Here is a 15,007-nt window from a genome sequence, read left to right as displayed (position 1 = left end):
TAAACCAATGGAATTGGTTTTTAGGTATCTGAGTGTGCATTTTCATACCAATAGAATTACACATCATTCTAATTATAGCAATAATAAATTTGTACTAATCATACCAACAAATTAAGTTATGCTTAGTGCTTTGCGATGTATTCACTTTGTTTTTAGTTCTCTTTCTAAAGACCATTTAACAACTTTATATTTAAAACAATTCATGAATTACGTTCCCTATACATTTTCATTATGTGCTTTAATTACCATTGACCAGTTGATGGAAGATACTGCAGAGTTTGGCAGGGAAATAATCCAACAGCAAAGCGTCTCTTAAAGCGCATTTACCTAGAGGACTTACAGGGCCACAAATTCATGGTAAATATTGTCATGCCCTGGGCTAGATAAGTTATTTAATGTTAACCACCTGAAAGTATTTTGTCTTTTTGGAATTCAATATATTGGTCTACGTCAGATACACTTTTCTGGATCCTGGGATAACTTAAAAAGTTCTAAGTATTTTTTCATGAAACTTGAAACATGAACAGATGACAATAAGGACATTTTGCACGTCATTTCATGTTGTTTATAATGCAAGAATTCTGGTTGCTATGGCAACAAATATATTTAACAAACTTAAAATAGTGAAGTTTAACAGGTAGGGGACCATATTGCTTTGCAATCTCTTGTTATAGTTTGAATGTAAATAACTCTTTGCTTTAGACATTTTTATGATTTTTTATTCTGTAGAGCACATGTGAGCAGTATACAATGTACCTCATATCAAAAAGGACCCGGAGGCAGTTACTGGTGTTCAATATTCTCAGAAGAAAAGGAAAATGGCAGTGGAAGACTTGGACAAACATTTTTAAAAACTAGCCTCTGTGTTAAGCCTGGCAGTCTGTGGCTGGTGACATGTTTTATTTTGGTTACTTCTTGTATGAAAAAGACCAGTTATTTATTTTGTGAATTGTATTTTGTGTTTGTTTTTTGTCTTAATTTATTTTTATTTTTTTTTAATTTAGGAATTTGAAACTTGGATAATTGAATAAAGTCCGTGTTCAACAGTACTAAGCATAGTATAATAAATAACAAATTTACAACAGTTGTTAATTTGTTATGTATTATTATTAACTATGCTCAGTACTTGAATACTGGCTGTCTGCATGGGAATTTGTTTTCTAGAAAGTTGGTTTCAATCTTAAATATTTGAAGTTAACCTTCGGAACTGTTCTAGAATTGTACTGGAACACATCAACTAGAACTGAACTTCTGTTATCATACTGAAAGTGTTCTAGAATTAATAAGGAACAGTTGTTGAACGTTAAAACTAATGAGAAAAAACTCTAGAACAATTGTACGTGATGTGTGTGTGCATGTAATTGTGTGTGTTTATGAACATATGTGAGAAAGGAAGTATACTTGTCATAAGAGAAATGTAAAATTCTACTTCTATGTTTTATATTGTGCCTTTTATAAGTTTTTCTTTTCTCACCTGTATATGCGGGCATGTTTATGGATGTGTTTTTGAATGTGTGCATGCATGCCTGTGGTTAAGAGAGTTGGTACTTTATGAAAATGTAAAACCACTCATTTTTGGATTATTGACGCAAAGCGGCAATAATACACAGTAGCCAATCTTCAGCCTAATTTGCATATTACTGCAAACTTCGGAGCACTTCTGTCTACGCCGCAGAACTAACTCTCTGTTAACGCAACGCAATTTGATTGGGTGTTGTGAAAATGTTAGTACATGCGCATTGCTAGTATTCTCTATATAACGATAAAAGCCGTTACCGAGAAAAAGTATCCGAATGTACAATACTCGATTCACACAGGCGATATTTTAGATTGTATGTTTCCCTTTAACTCTTTCCTATTGAAGCTGGTCCGAGACTAGTAACACACTAAACATCGCAGTGGCGAAGACAGGGTTCAGAAACTTGAATGTTTTTCTAAATGAACTTAGTTTCCTTTTGAATCAGGGCCACGTTGTGAGATTTCATGTCAATAATCCACCAGTACTTTCAGTGCTTTGATTGAATATGTACTGTGACTGCATGTGTGTGGTTAATGATTGATGCCAGATGATCTTGTTCTTGTTTAACTTTTATGATGAAACCTTTAGTTACATTCACATTTGTTTTTCAAAATCAATAAAATGCCTTTGATCTATAATCTGTTTTTTTTTCTATTTTATTCCAGCTTTTTATTAAATTTCATAGCTTTTCACGGAATTCCACGGCATTCTATGGAATTCCACCGCATTCTATGGAATTCCACGGCATTCTATGGAATTCCACGGCATTCTATGGAATTCCACAGCGTTTTATGGAATTCCACGGCGTTCTATGGATTTCCACGGCATTCTATGGAATTCCACGGCATTATATGGAATGCCACGGAATTCTATGGAATTCCACGGCATTTTATAAAATTCCATCCCATATCAAGTCCCCCTTGTGTTATTTTTTCACTTTTCCATTGATTGCATGGAATTGGATGGAAAGTTAGTGCCAATACTCCACGGAATTCCATCTAACGATTTCCATAGAATTCCATATGATTCCATGGCAGATCTACAGACAGGTTGATGAGTTCTTCACGCAACACCCATTTTTGGGTCACTAGGTCAAAGGTCAAGGTCACTGTGACCTCTAATATCAAACTTTAACATAGGCTCTAAAGTCAAAGTGCTACCACGTACAACTTTGAAACTTCATATGTAGTTGCACCTTGATGAGTTCTACATGCCTCACCCATTTTTGGGTCACTAGATCAAAGGTCAAGGTCACTGTGACCTCTAAAAAAAAAATTCTAACAAGCTTTCGCAGCTGAGCGTGGCACCCGGAATGCGGTGCTCTTGTTGATATCTTGAACGAGTTCAAAAATTGTCCAGATGGGTGAAAAAACATGGCGGCCAGTGGGCAGGGAATTTTTCTCTATATGTATATAGTGAAAAAATGTGATCACAACCTCTACTGATATAAAAAACACTACTGCTACTACATCAATTACTACAACAACACCTACTATAACAACAACAACTACTACTACTAATACACCTACTACATCTACAACTACTACTACTACTGCTGCTGCTGCTGTCGCTACTATGAAGTCTATTTGGCTATTTGTAAGTGTAAGGTGTTCTATATGTGTTCTTATTCCCCATTAGAACTTTTGTAGAACTTACTGGTTCTTAAAGCGTTCTAGATGTGTTCTAGAACTACATTTTAAAACATTTTTAGAAATTTTTGACCATATTTTGTCCTTGAAATGTTCTAAAAAGGTTCTTGAAATTATTGGAACAGTTTCAGTCCTAAGCCATTTTCCACAAATGTTCTGGATTTATTCTAAAAAAACTGTTTTGGAACAGTTCCAGAACATACGTTTTAGAACACAAATATGGCACAGTTCCAGAACTGTTCCAATTTCTAGAACAAATTTATAATTATCTTTATTGCATTTTCTTTTAAATACAAAATACATTATGCAAATAAATTCATACATGTATTAAATTACATATACATTTCAGACAACCAGTGAAAATTTTCTAAGTTTTTTTCCATTGATTTCCATTCAAGAAAATGTATAAGTTATTTTCCATAACAATTTCCGTTGAAAAAAATGGCTAAGTCCAACTTTCCATGGTGTTTTCCATACATTCTGTGGAAATGCATGGAATTTTAGTCGAGATTCCGTGGAATTCCATAACAGCTTCAGATGGAAAATTGGCAAGTGGATGGAATTCCATCAAATTCCATGGATTTCCATCGATTTCCGTAGAATTCCATAATATTTTCTATGGAATTCCATAGAAAAGTGCTAATGACTATGGTAGATCTACAGACGGGAAGGTGCATCTGCATATGAAGTTTCAAAGTTAAATGGTGGAAGCAATTTGATTTTAAAGCCAATGTTAGGGTTTTAGCAAGACGCCTAAGGCGGACGACGGACGAGCTGGCTATGACAAAAGCTCGGGTTTTCTCCGAAAACAGCCTCGCTAATAAAACCACTGTTCTGACCAACTTTCATGATGATTGGGAAAAAATTGTGACTTTTAGAGTGTTTACAAGGTTTCTCTATAGCCAAATAAGGAAAACTGCCATGCCCTCTGGCGGCCATGTTTTTCAACGGACCGGAACCACTTTTGAACTCAACCAACATATCATTACGACAACAGTTTTGACAAAGTTACATGGAGATTGGGCATTAAATGTGACTTCTACAGTGTTTACAAGGTTTTTCTTTTTTTTGACCTAGTGACCTATTTTTTGACCCAGCATGACCCAGTTTTGAACTTGATCAAGATATCATTGGGACAAATCTTCTGACTAAGTTTCATGAAGATCGGATAATAAATGCTTCCTCTAGAGTGTTTACGAACAAATGTGGACGGACGGACAGACGACGGGCAAAGACCGGTCACAAAAGCTCACCTGAGCAATCATGTGAGCTAAAAAATAGTGGCATCATTTAGGTGTTTCCTTATGTTAAGCTGCATTATTAAATTGTCAGCTCATTTCTTAAATATAATGCCTCTTTTTTATTGAAAAACAAGGGACAAAATTGTCACAAAACCAGGTTTTCATTGTGAAAAAAAATCTGATAAAGGGAGAAAACTCAAACTGAACTTTTGAACTGAACAAAATGAACAAACAAAATTAACCCCCTTTGTAAGTTGTTTTTTTTTTTTAATCTATTTTTAGTCGTGGTGACCTTGACATTGGAGGATATTGACGTGATTCTTTCGTTCGACACACCGTCCCATGATGGTGAACAAATGTGCCAAATGATTTTAAAATCTCACAATGAATGACATAGTTATGGCCAGGACAAGCTCATTTATGGCCATTTTTGACCTTTGAACTCAAAGTGTGACCTTGACCTTGGAGATATCGACGTAATGATTTCGCGTGACACACCGTCCAATGATGGTGAACAAATGTGCCAAATGATTTTAAAATCTGACAATGAACGACATAGTTATGGCCCGGACAAGCTTGTTCCGCCCGCCCGCCAGCCAGCCCGCCAGCCAGCCAGCCAGCCCGCCAGCCAGCCAGCCAGCCAGCCAGCCCGCCAGCCCGCCCGCATTCGCCAATCTAATAACCAGATTTTTCCTTCGGAAAACCTGGTTAATGATTTTTTATTTGCAGAACAATGATGAAAATTGAAACAATAACAAGTGCTGATAAGGTCCATTAGGTTCACATTTTCCATATAAGGAAAACTGCATCCCCAAGAGTCATGTTTTTAAACTGACTCGAACTGTTTCCACACTTTCTCAAGACATAATTGAAATGAATGCTCTGAGCAAGTTTCATGAAGATTAAACGAAAAAAGTGACTTAAATAGAGTGTTAACAAGGCTTCACTGTAGACACAAAAGGCAAATTGCCCCTCCCCTCAATAAATTTCGATGAAGATTGCGCCAAATAATTAAACTTCAGGTGTAAACAAATTTTCACAATAGCTATTTAAGGAAAACAGACCTGCACCACATGTGGCAACATTTATGTTTTTCAACATAACAGAACAAATACGCAAAGAAAGTTTCATGATGATTGGACATAAAATTTGACTTTTGAGTATAACAAGGTATCAATACAGCTCTTGAAGACAAACTTCCATGCACACGTGTTTTTTAAGACCATTACTGTCTTTTCTCACCAAGTTCCAAGTCTAATGGACCAACAATGTAACTTCCACAGTATGTACAAGGTTTTATTATTGCAATATTAGGAAAACTGCCCCGACCCCTGGAGGGCGTACTTTTCAAATGGGCCACTATCATTTTCGAACAAGGCCAAAAATTTTGTATAACAAAATGTTATGACTTTATCATGTTTTATAAAGCTTGAACAGAAAGTGACTTTTTGCTTTAATTTGACCAAGTGTCAGCTAGTTGTTTACTTCACATGACTCACCAATGACCAAGCAGATATAAATGGGACAAATGTTCTGATGATGTTTCATAAATAATAAATGTTGCTCGAAGATTGTAAACTACCTAAATGTGGACAATGCACGACTCACACTGCACAAGGTACAGACAAAAGGCATTCCCCAAAGCTCATCTGAGCAACAACAAAAAGCAGTTAGCTAAAAAAAAACACAAAACCACAAAACATGGCCTGTATGTACCTTTCAAGAACACAAACAGAATACATAAATATGAAAACTTCAGGCAATATACTACAATAGGAAGGAATAAGATGTCAACGTATTATGTTATGCTTCTGATTAAATCAAAATTATTTCCCATGTAAAGCTAAATAACCACAAACACAATCATTCTTTGACAACTCCATAACAACTTTCTGTACTGGCAAAAATAATTACCTAAATCATGGGACAACAGAAACTCTGGAGGCATTCCAGATCTAATAAATCAGAAAAAAAATATTGCCAATATTATTCTTTCCAATTTTCTATCAAATGCATTTATTAGAACAGATTATTTTTTGCATTTGATCAATCTGCTGAAATAGAAATCAAAATGTTGGAGAAACAATAATTTACACATATGATAGAAAATTGTTTTTTTGACTGCCTGGTGAAGTTTCATATGTTTAAGAAGCATGTATGGCAAACAAATTGACATGAGCTCTGATTTTATGGACATGGATCAAAGGAAAATGAGATTTATGTACAAGATTTGATTTATGTGATCATTTGCAAAGCAGAAATTGTTAGAAATCATCATAAATAAGAGATGTCATAGGAAGAGAACGATATGCATACGTTATATACCTAACAATTTAAGCCTTATTCTTGGGAACTGCTTGATGCATGTGTGTAAAGTGCACACGGCCAGTTGTCCAAGAGTAGCATGTGCAGTTGGTATTAGGCATAATAAGCCCAGTTTTTACAGAATGAGCGAACTGCACAAGCTAACCTGGGCAGACAATTTACGCACATGCATTAAACCCCCTTTTCACAGAGCATGGCTCAATTATATATTTAATGGATGAAAAAAGTTATACTTTGTTTGCAGATCATTACCTACACACAGTCCGGCAAAAGTTAAGATTGCATCATGCTGAATCTTAGCTTAGTGCATAAAATAACATTATAAGCTGGATTTAAAACTCTTACGCCCTTCAAGAAAGAAGATGGACGAGGTCTGCCGTATTATTTAATTGCAGACATCTAAATCAGAGGGGGTAATCACGTGACAAACAAGATGGCGACGTCCATGCCCAGGTAGGTATTTTTCGTCGTTGTATACCATTACCAATTGTATTATTATTTTTTTTATTCCGCTCACTTTCCAGCCATATTAGAAAGAAAGTTACTGGTTTTTATTTCGAAGTAATATTCGCTCTATATCTCGACTTTACTCGGTGCAAAATTTCTTAGCGGGATGACCTAATTAGGGCTCCACTAAGAAAATTTGCACTGAGTAAAGTCGAGATATAAAGCGAATTTAAATACGAAGTAAACGCTAATCACCTTTTTACTGATATGGCTGGAAAGTGAGCGTCATTTAAAAAATAAACACAAGTTATAAAGGGTATAAAACGGCGAAATATAACTGTCTCGGTATGGACGTCGCCATCTTGTCTATCACGTGATTACCCCCTCTGTAAATGGCTGTCTAAAGAAGAAACCCGATTAATTTAATTAAGTACGCAGCAACACTTTGCATCACATCATTCAGCATGATTAAATTCTGGCAACACATGTTTCTGTCAACAATGCAGACACAAACATTAGTTGATGGCACAAAACATCTGTCACTGTCTGCAAATTACAATCTAACTGTAACAAATCTGTTGAGTCAGTTTGCCACAGTCTTCAATCTTAGACAAATGATCATTACAAGAACAAATATTGTGGAATCATTATAACAAATTAGGAATGTTTGATACAAACATGCACTAATTACTGTAAATTTGCAGCCATAAGTCGACCTAAAAACGCTGCCAAAATTGACTTTATAAGTCAACTCGAAATATGGATGAGGTACTAAATAAAAAAAATAGAAAAACATATTTCTGTACCGTTTTTTTAAAGTAATAAATCTCTGAAGCGGAGGAATGATGACCGTTTACGGTAAGGCCGACTCGTCTTTTACTTATATGTCCGCCGATAACAAAATATTCATGTTTACATTGGTTTTTAATTCATTAATCTTCGTAATAAGTCCAAATAAAAACATGTAAAAATAACTTCGAAAATATCAAACATTTGTGGCATACGGTAAAGTGGTGAAAATTATACATGGCAATTTGTCTATTGATACATCGCCCGCTGTCTGCTAAGAACAATAGTAAATCGACTGCTGACACTTGTACCCATTTAAAGTTAATCCGTGTAAATACAAACTGTCAACAGTTGCAGGTGTCTTCATGCCACCAATTATCGCTTCTCGGCCTTTGACTAAGATCAAAGTGTAAAGTATAGTGTTAGCATCCTTTCGATCATTTGTCTTTATTGCGTCACGCCTAAAATAGTTATCCGTTAATGATATGCACAACGGTTCTGCTACAAACTACTTCTGACCAATCAAAAATAATTACTTGATCGTTGGATACGCCTTTAACCAATCGCTATTGTTCAACTTCACATGGTATATTTTTTGATTGGATGAAGGTGTGGTTTCGTTGATTTATTCACAACTGTCCCACAATTTATGCATAATCGTTTCGTAAATAAATAGATCTTATCTGAGTGAAGATTTCATTCATTGAATGATTATAATAAAACGCATTCACCCTGAATTATTAAAAAGTGTAATTGGACATATCAAATACACAATTACTTTGGATCATCTGCTTAGTATTATCAGAAAAGACGTTTTTCCAGAATGCAAAAAATATTCCTCGGGTATCTCGTGATTTACGAATATGTATATAACAGTCGAATAGCGAGCGATGCGAGTGTTGGTAAATTCACGTGTTTCACGCATAATGGCGAAAGCGTTGTTGATTATTTGAGAGCAAGTTACAATTATTTTGACCATATAATGAATTTCTGCGTTCAAGATTTTACCGAATTTTCACATCAATAGCACTAACATTTGAATACAAAAATATCTGCTCATAATATAAACACTGAAAGTTATTACGTTAAATGGGATACTAATTTTGATTTGTGAAATATATATTAAGTTCGAAATAATCAATGATATGTTATTATGATTTTGAACAATAAAATATATTTTTCGTGATAATAAATCATTGAAACGTTGAATGTTTCGTTTTAAATATATTCTAATTATTAATATTCCAAAAAATGTCAACTGCCGGTACAAAAGACCTCAGAACCATGACTAAAACGTCACTTAAACATGTCCGAGATAAAGGAAATTTACCCCCCGACTTATGGCAGAGTCAAGGCAAAAAACCAAGTTTTTCTAGCCACATTATACCCCTCGACTTATGGCCGAGGTAGACTTATGGCCGCAAATGTACGGTACCCAATGATGTATTTATTGTTATTGCAATCAGAATATTAATGACACAACATGCGTATACAAATACTGGCTGATGCTTGCAATTAATAAGTAAGAATCATTTTATGTGCATAATTTATAATATTGTGTTGTCTTTTAAAAGAATTTAGCACAGTCATAATGACACAAAGGACTTAAGTATTGCTTTGTTGTTCATGGTTAGAATTGTGGTGATTAATTGTGGTCGGTGGCTCTGCCGCATAAGGTTTCTATTGTTGTTAGTTGTGTCGATTACATTTTGCTTCAAACAACATCTCCTACTGAACTGCTAGGTGGATTGTCACCAAAAATCACAGGAATGAGGTATAATATTTGGTGTGTAACATCATCTGATGGTCATACACTATTGTACTACTATACTCCTCTACTGTTCAAATCATGCCACTGGCTGACTCAGGGGTCAAACCTGGCAGCGTACCATTATTTAATCAAAGCGCTGAAGGCACTGAAGATGTTTGCTATTGCATAATTTAACACGCAATTCATTTTTCAAAATCAATTGCAAGTTTGAAATGAACACACGCCATTCAACTTTATAAAGTGTGTGTCATAGCGCACGGGTCGAGTTTTATAATGTGTGCACTTTTTATCATCCTTATTATTTCCTGTACGAAAATTCTATGCAAATTCTATATAGAGTCTGTACAAAATCTGCCCAGAATCAAGACAGAATTCATTTTTTCTGTACAAAGAGGACACAGACACCGAATATACCTTGCAATCTGTACAGATTTTCTAAGCAGAATTACAATGAAGCAGAATTTTATCTGTAAAGATTATTACACAAGAAAGAATTTTAACACTTATAATTTTTACAAGACAGATTTTTAGCACTTTGCATTTTAGCCAGGCAGAATTTCTGTACTTGGTAGAAAAATGAGGCAGAATGTTGGACTTAGAAAAAATTTAGATTCAACATTTCAAAATGGGACTTGTAAAATTTAAGAAACGGACTACTGATTTCATTTTCTTATTGTTTATTGCAGGAAACATTTCTCTATTCACCGAAAACTAACAGTTATGTTCAATTCATACAATAGTTAAAATGACCAAAAAATACAGCATATTATTAGCAAAAAAAAAACAAACAGCAGTACCTATTGTTCATACCATAAGGAACATAGAAAGTTACAATTTAATCCAACAGGCTTCAAGAAAAATCTACAATGGAGTGAAATAAGGTTTAATTTTTTTACAAAGTTTTTATTCTTTGCTTATTGCTGGATAAATTGTCCCAAAATACTGAAAATTGCTTGGACATTTTGTCTGCTGTTTGTCAGCAGTGACATTTTCAATGATTTCCAAGATAGAGAGAGATCCAATTACCCAAGTTTACCCAAACACCAGCGTCAGGTGTGATAAATTTACTCCTATTTCAGCACATTTGCTTTACTTGGCTCTCGTTTTATGAAAATATTCATTTGAATGCCAGTGCTTTAACATAACAAATTTTGTGACAAAAAATAAAAATACCATTATAAATAGGAACAATTAAGAAATTAAGACATAACATTATTAAAGTGTTGTAATATATATGGTTTTAAAGATGTTTGGTTTAGTCTACTTTAAAAATGTGGTTTAGTCTACTTTGAAAAGGATAGTACACTTGTAAGTGTGCGACAAAATCTCAGAGACTTGACATTCGAAGTTTTCAAGCGAAAATCAAAATGTTCCATGAAATGGGGCGCAGAAGACAATGAGGAAAGAATTATTATTACCAGAGGTATGTTAAAATTTGCTTTTTCTTTCATCAAAATATGTATTTAATCTGTTGACAGTATTTGGCTTTGTTTGTAAATTTGTTTAAAATTGAAACTTTGGTTGTGCATTTTCAACTTATAATGCATAAATCATAGTTTCCTAGTTTTTGTAACAATGACCTTGACCTTGAAACGACTGGTCCCCAAATGAATTCCTACGCTAGGTCTGTATGTAAGCAATGAATCTGCATACAAATTATATATGCAGTATCGCCATCCAAACTCAAGTTATTGAGCAGAACTTTTTTTTTAAGTCACCTTAGCACTAAATGCTCATGGTGAGCTATATCATGTCAGTCTATGTATGTATATATAAGATCTTTTAAGGAGGCTTTTAGATCACCTAAGCACAAGGTTGTTCTTATTGTAAGCTTTTGTGATTGCCTTTTATCCAGTGTGCCTCAAACATTTACCATGTAAACACTGTTGTGGAAATATTTAATGTCAAATCTTTATGAAACTTGTTCTTAACATGTTTTCAAATAATAGCACTTTTGCTCATCTTAAAAAAACAACAACATTTGTTTTAATGGTAATACTCCAAGTTAGGAAATGGTTCCTATACATACAAAACATAGACACCAAGGTAATTCTTCCTTATATTGCTATAATGAAATCTTCTGAACACAAGTGACAACCTGCACAAATCAATTGAGTTACTTTGGGTCTTAGGTACTGGTACATTTTGTAAGCTCAATATTTTCCTTTGACCCTCATTTTATTTGCATTAGCAGGCAAGTTAATAAAGATAAATGATTATAATGGTTCAACTGATGGAACATTATCCAACCACAATAAAAAGATTTGGATTGCGCAAGTTTTGCAGTGCTGCCTTTTACCTGATGGTGAAACTTAGTTCCGGGTATGTAAGGTATTAATGTAAAAGTTTTTTTCATAAAAGTCTTTTTTTATTAGTCTTTTCGAGAAATAAACATTGATTGTATCATCATAAAGCATACATAACTTTGACAAATGCTTCAATTAAACATTTGATTAGCAATGTTCACAGATTTTGATTTAGATCAACTTCTGTCTTAAAATATATTTTTTAGTTAAGTGGAATGAAGTGCTTTCATTTATTTTTAAACAGCCATAAATCCGAGGGAGACACAAGAACGGTCAAGAGGTCAGGTTCTGGCGGGGAACAAGCATGACATAAAGCCTGTGCTTGATGCCGTCATCATTTCTGCCTGCAAAGGTACATTTTGTCTTGGTTTTTTTTGCTAGGTATTTAACATAATGAAACAGTGGTAGGAATTTTATTTAAATTCATGACCAGGTTTTCAAAGAAGATAAAAAATGAGATTATTAAATGTGGGTAGGGCGTATCTGGTCAATAACTTAAGTTTGCCTAGACTCAATTGATGACCTTGCATTGAGGCCAAGATAGGGATTTCATACAGAGCCCAAATGTGTCACTAAAAATAAACAAGAAACCGTCGGAGACGGGTGATGCTCCCCAAAGGTTTTTTTTGTCACAATATTGCACTATATATTCAGATAAAAGGAAACGTCTTAAGGGCACAGTAGTTAGGGGGACAAAAAAATATTTATAGAAAATTTCAAAAGGCCATAACTCTTTAAAAAATCATCCAGCCAGAACCTGCTGATAATATACACATCTCCTCTTGGTAGTGAAACTTCCCATAAAGTTTCATTGAATTCCGTCATTAGTTGCTGAGAAATAGCCCGGACAAGAATTGCACTATATGTACAGTTAATGGAAATTTTCAAAGGGCCATAACTCTGTGAAAAATCATCCGACCAGAACCCGCTGATAATATGCACATCTCCTCTTGGTAATGAAGCTTCCCATAAAGTTTCATTGAATTCTGGTCATTAGTTGCTGAGAAATAGCCCGGAAAAGAATTGCACTATATGTACAGTTAATGGAAAATTTCAAAGGGCCATAACTCTGTGAAAAATTATCCGACCAGAACCCACTGATAATATACACATCTCCTCTTGGTAGTGAAGCTTCTCATAAAGTTTCATTGAATTCCGGTCATTAGTTGCTGAGAACTAGCCCGGACAAAAATTGTGCACGGACGGACACACGGACGGACAGACGAAGCGGCGACTATATGCTCCTACCAAAATAAATTTGGGGGGAGCATAAAAAGGTTAACTTGAGCTTGGATGGAGGTATTGGACACAAATTGTGTGTTAGCTTTATCCTTTTTACAGCCATTCTCACCCTTCCTCTGAATGAAGTAGTGCAGTTGTCTGTTACTCAACTTACTGACATTAGTTTCACTGTTTGGTATAAGCACTTGGTCCTGGTAAACCAGCTATTCCAGGATACTTTGAGTTGGTTAACTTAATGATATGACAGGCATATTGTTGATATGCTGTTGATAACAGCCAATAATCCAACAAAATCAAACAATAATGCAAACGTAGAAAATTTAGTTGTTTGCAGTTTAAGTCGGATCAAGGTCAAAGTAAAATTTACTAAATACCAAAAAACTATTGGGATCGCATTTTAACTTTGGGTCTAATTAATACTAGAATCAAACAATGGTTTGAAATTCAATTTGATGTTTGTGCTATAAGTGAATTTTGTTGGGCTGGCACTTGATGTATGATGTCTTTAATACAGGTATGGCATTACTGTTTGAAACTGAGTAGTTAGAATAAATTGGTTTCACCATGTATCAGTTTTTTAGCTCGGCCGTTTTCGGAGAAAACCCGAGGTATTGTCATAGCCAGCTTGCCGTCCGGTGTCAGCCTTTCCGACGTGCTTAAACCATGACATTTTGCTCTAAAATCAAAGTGCTTCCACCTACAACTTTGAAACTTCATATGTAGATGCACCTTGATGAGTTCTACACGCACACTCATTTTTGGGTCACTAGGTCAAATGTCAAGGTCACTGTGGCCTCTAAAAAAAAAAAAATATCTGACAAGCTTTTATTTATTCAAAACTGCACCCGCAGCCGCGCGTTGGCACCTGTTATGCGGTGCCCTTGTTGAGGAATGATAAAAATGTGTAAATGTGTAAACATTTATTTTTTTCCGATAGGTTATGTCTGGATGTGGTGCAAAGACCACAGCAAAACAGTGCCAGATGACACCTCCTTCAACAAGGCCGTGACACTCCAAATAGACTACTCCAGGAAATAAATGAAATCATCTTGGAATTTAGACTAAAAATAGGGGGTGTTAGATTGTTTAATTTTTACCCTGTCATAATGTGATCAATTCAACAACAACAAAAATATTGGTACTGTCAGTATATTTCATTGTGTACATTTTATTGTTTACATTTTATAATCTCATTAAAAAAATGTTATTTATTGATGGTCTATTTATTTTGCTTTTTCTTCCTGCATACATTTTTTGTACAGAAAATTTTCTGTACAGAATTTAATATTAAACAGATTTTATTCTGCACAGAATTCTATTCTCACATTTTGGTTCTCCCCAGATTTAATTCTACCAGATTTTTTTCTGCCTCGAACAAATTCTGCTTAATTTAAATAATTCGTAAAATCTGTACAGAATTCGTTCTTTGTTTATATTGAAAAAATCTATAAATAGAAATCTGGTTCAACTCATTTAAAATGGACACCAAATATTTTCTGCACATATTCTACACAGATTTTGTGTATTTTATTCTGCACATAATCTGGTTGCAGTCTGCCCAAACATTTTCGTACAGGTACATAGAAATAACTTAGACAAAATAAAAACAACATGCTTTTTGGACGTTCTGAAAGCATAGAAAGTAGGATGAAAATGGTAATGAGAACTATATAAAGAAAATTTGCAGTCACCATCATATTAAAGGAATATTTTTTTCT

The 15,007-nt window shown here is 34.6% G+C and overlaps 1 long non-coding RNA gene across 1 annotated transcript; it reads left to right on the top strand.

The window, feature by feature from the left end:
• The first annotated feature begins 11,962 nt into the window (after positions 1-11,962).
• LOC127864169 (uncharacterized) lies at positions 11,963-14,501 on the top strand. The gene is made up of 3 exons (XR_008041552.1): positions 11,963-12,063; positions 12,292-12,399; positions 14,227-14,501. It is a non-coding gene; the product is annotated as an uncharacterized LOC127864169 (long non-coding RNA).
• Positions 14,502-15,007: the final 506 nt, after the last annotated feature.

Source organism: Dreissena polymorpha, chromosome 1 (genome assembly GCF_020536995.1).
Source record: "Dreissena polymorpha isolate Duluth1 chromosome 1, UMN_Dpol_1.0, whole genome shotgun sequence".
Lineage (NCBI taxonomy): Eukaryota > Metazoa > Mollusca > Bivalvia > Myida > Dreissenidae > Dreissena > Dreissena polymorpha.
This window is presented reverse-complemented; position numbering and strand designations above follow the sequence as displayed.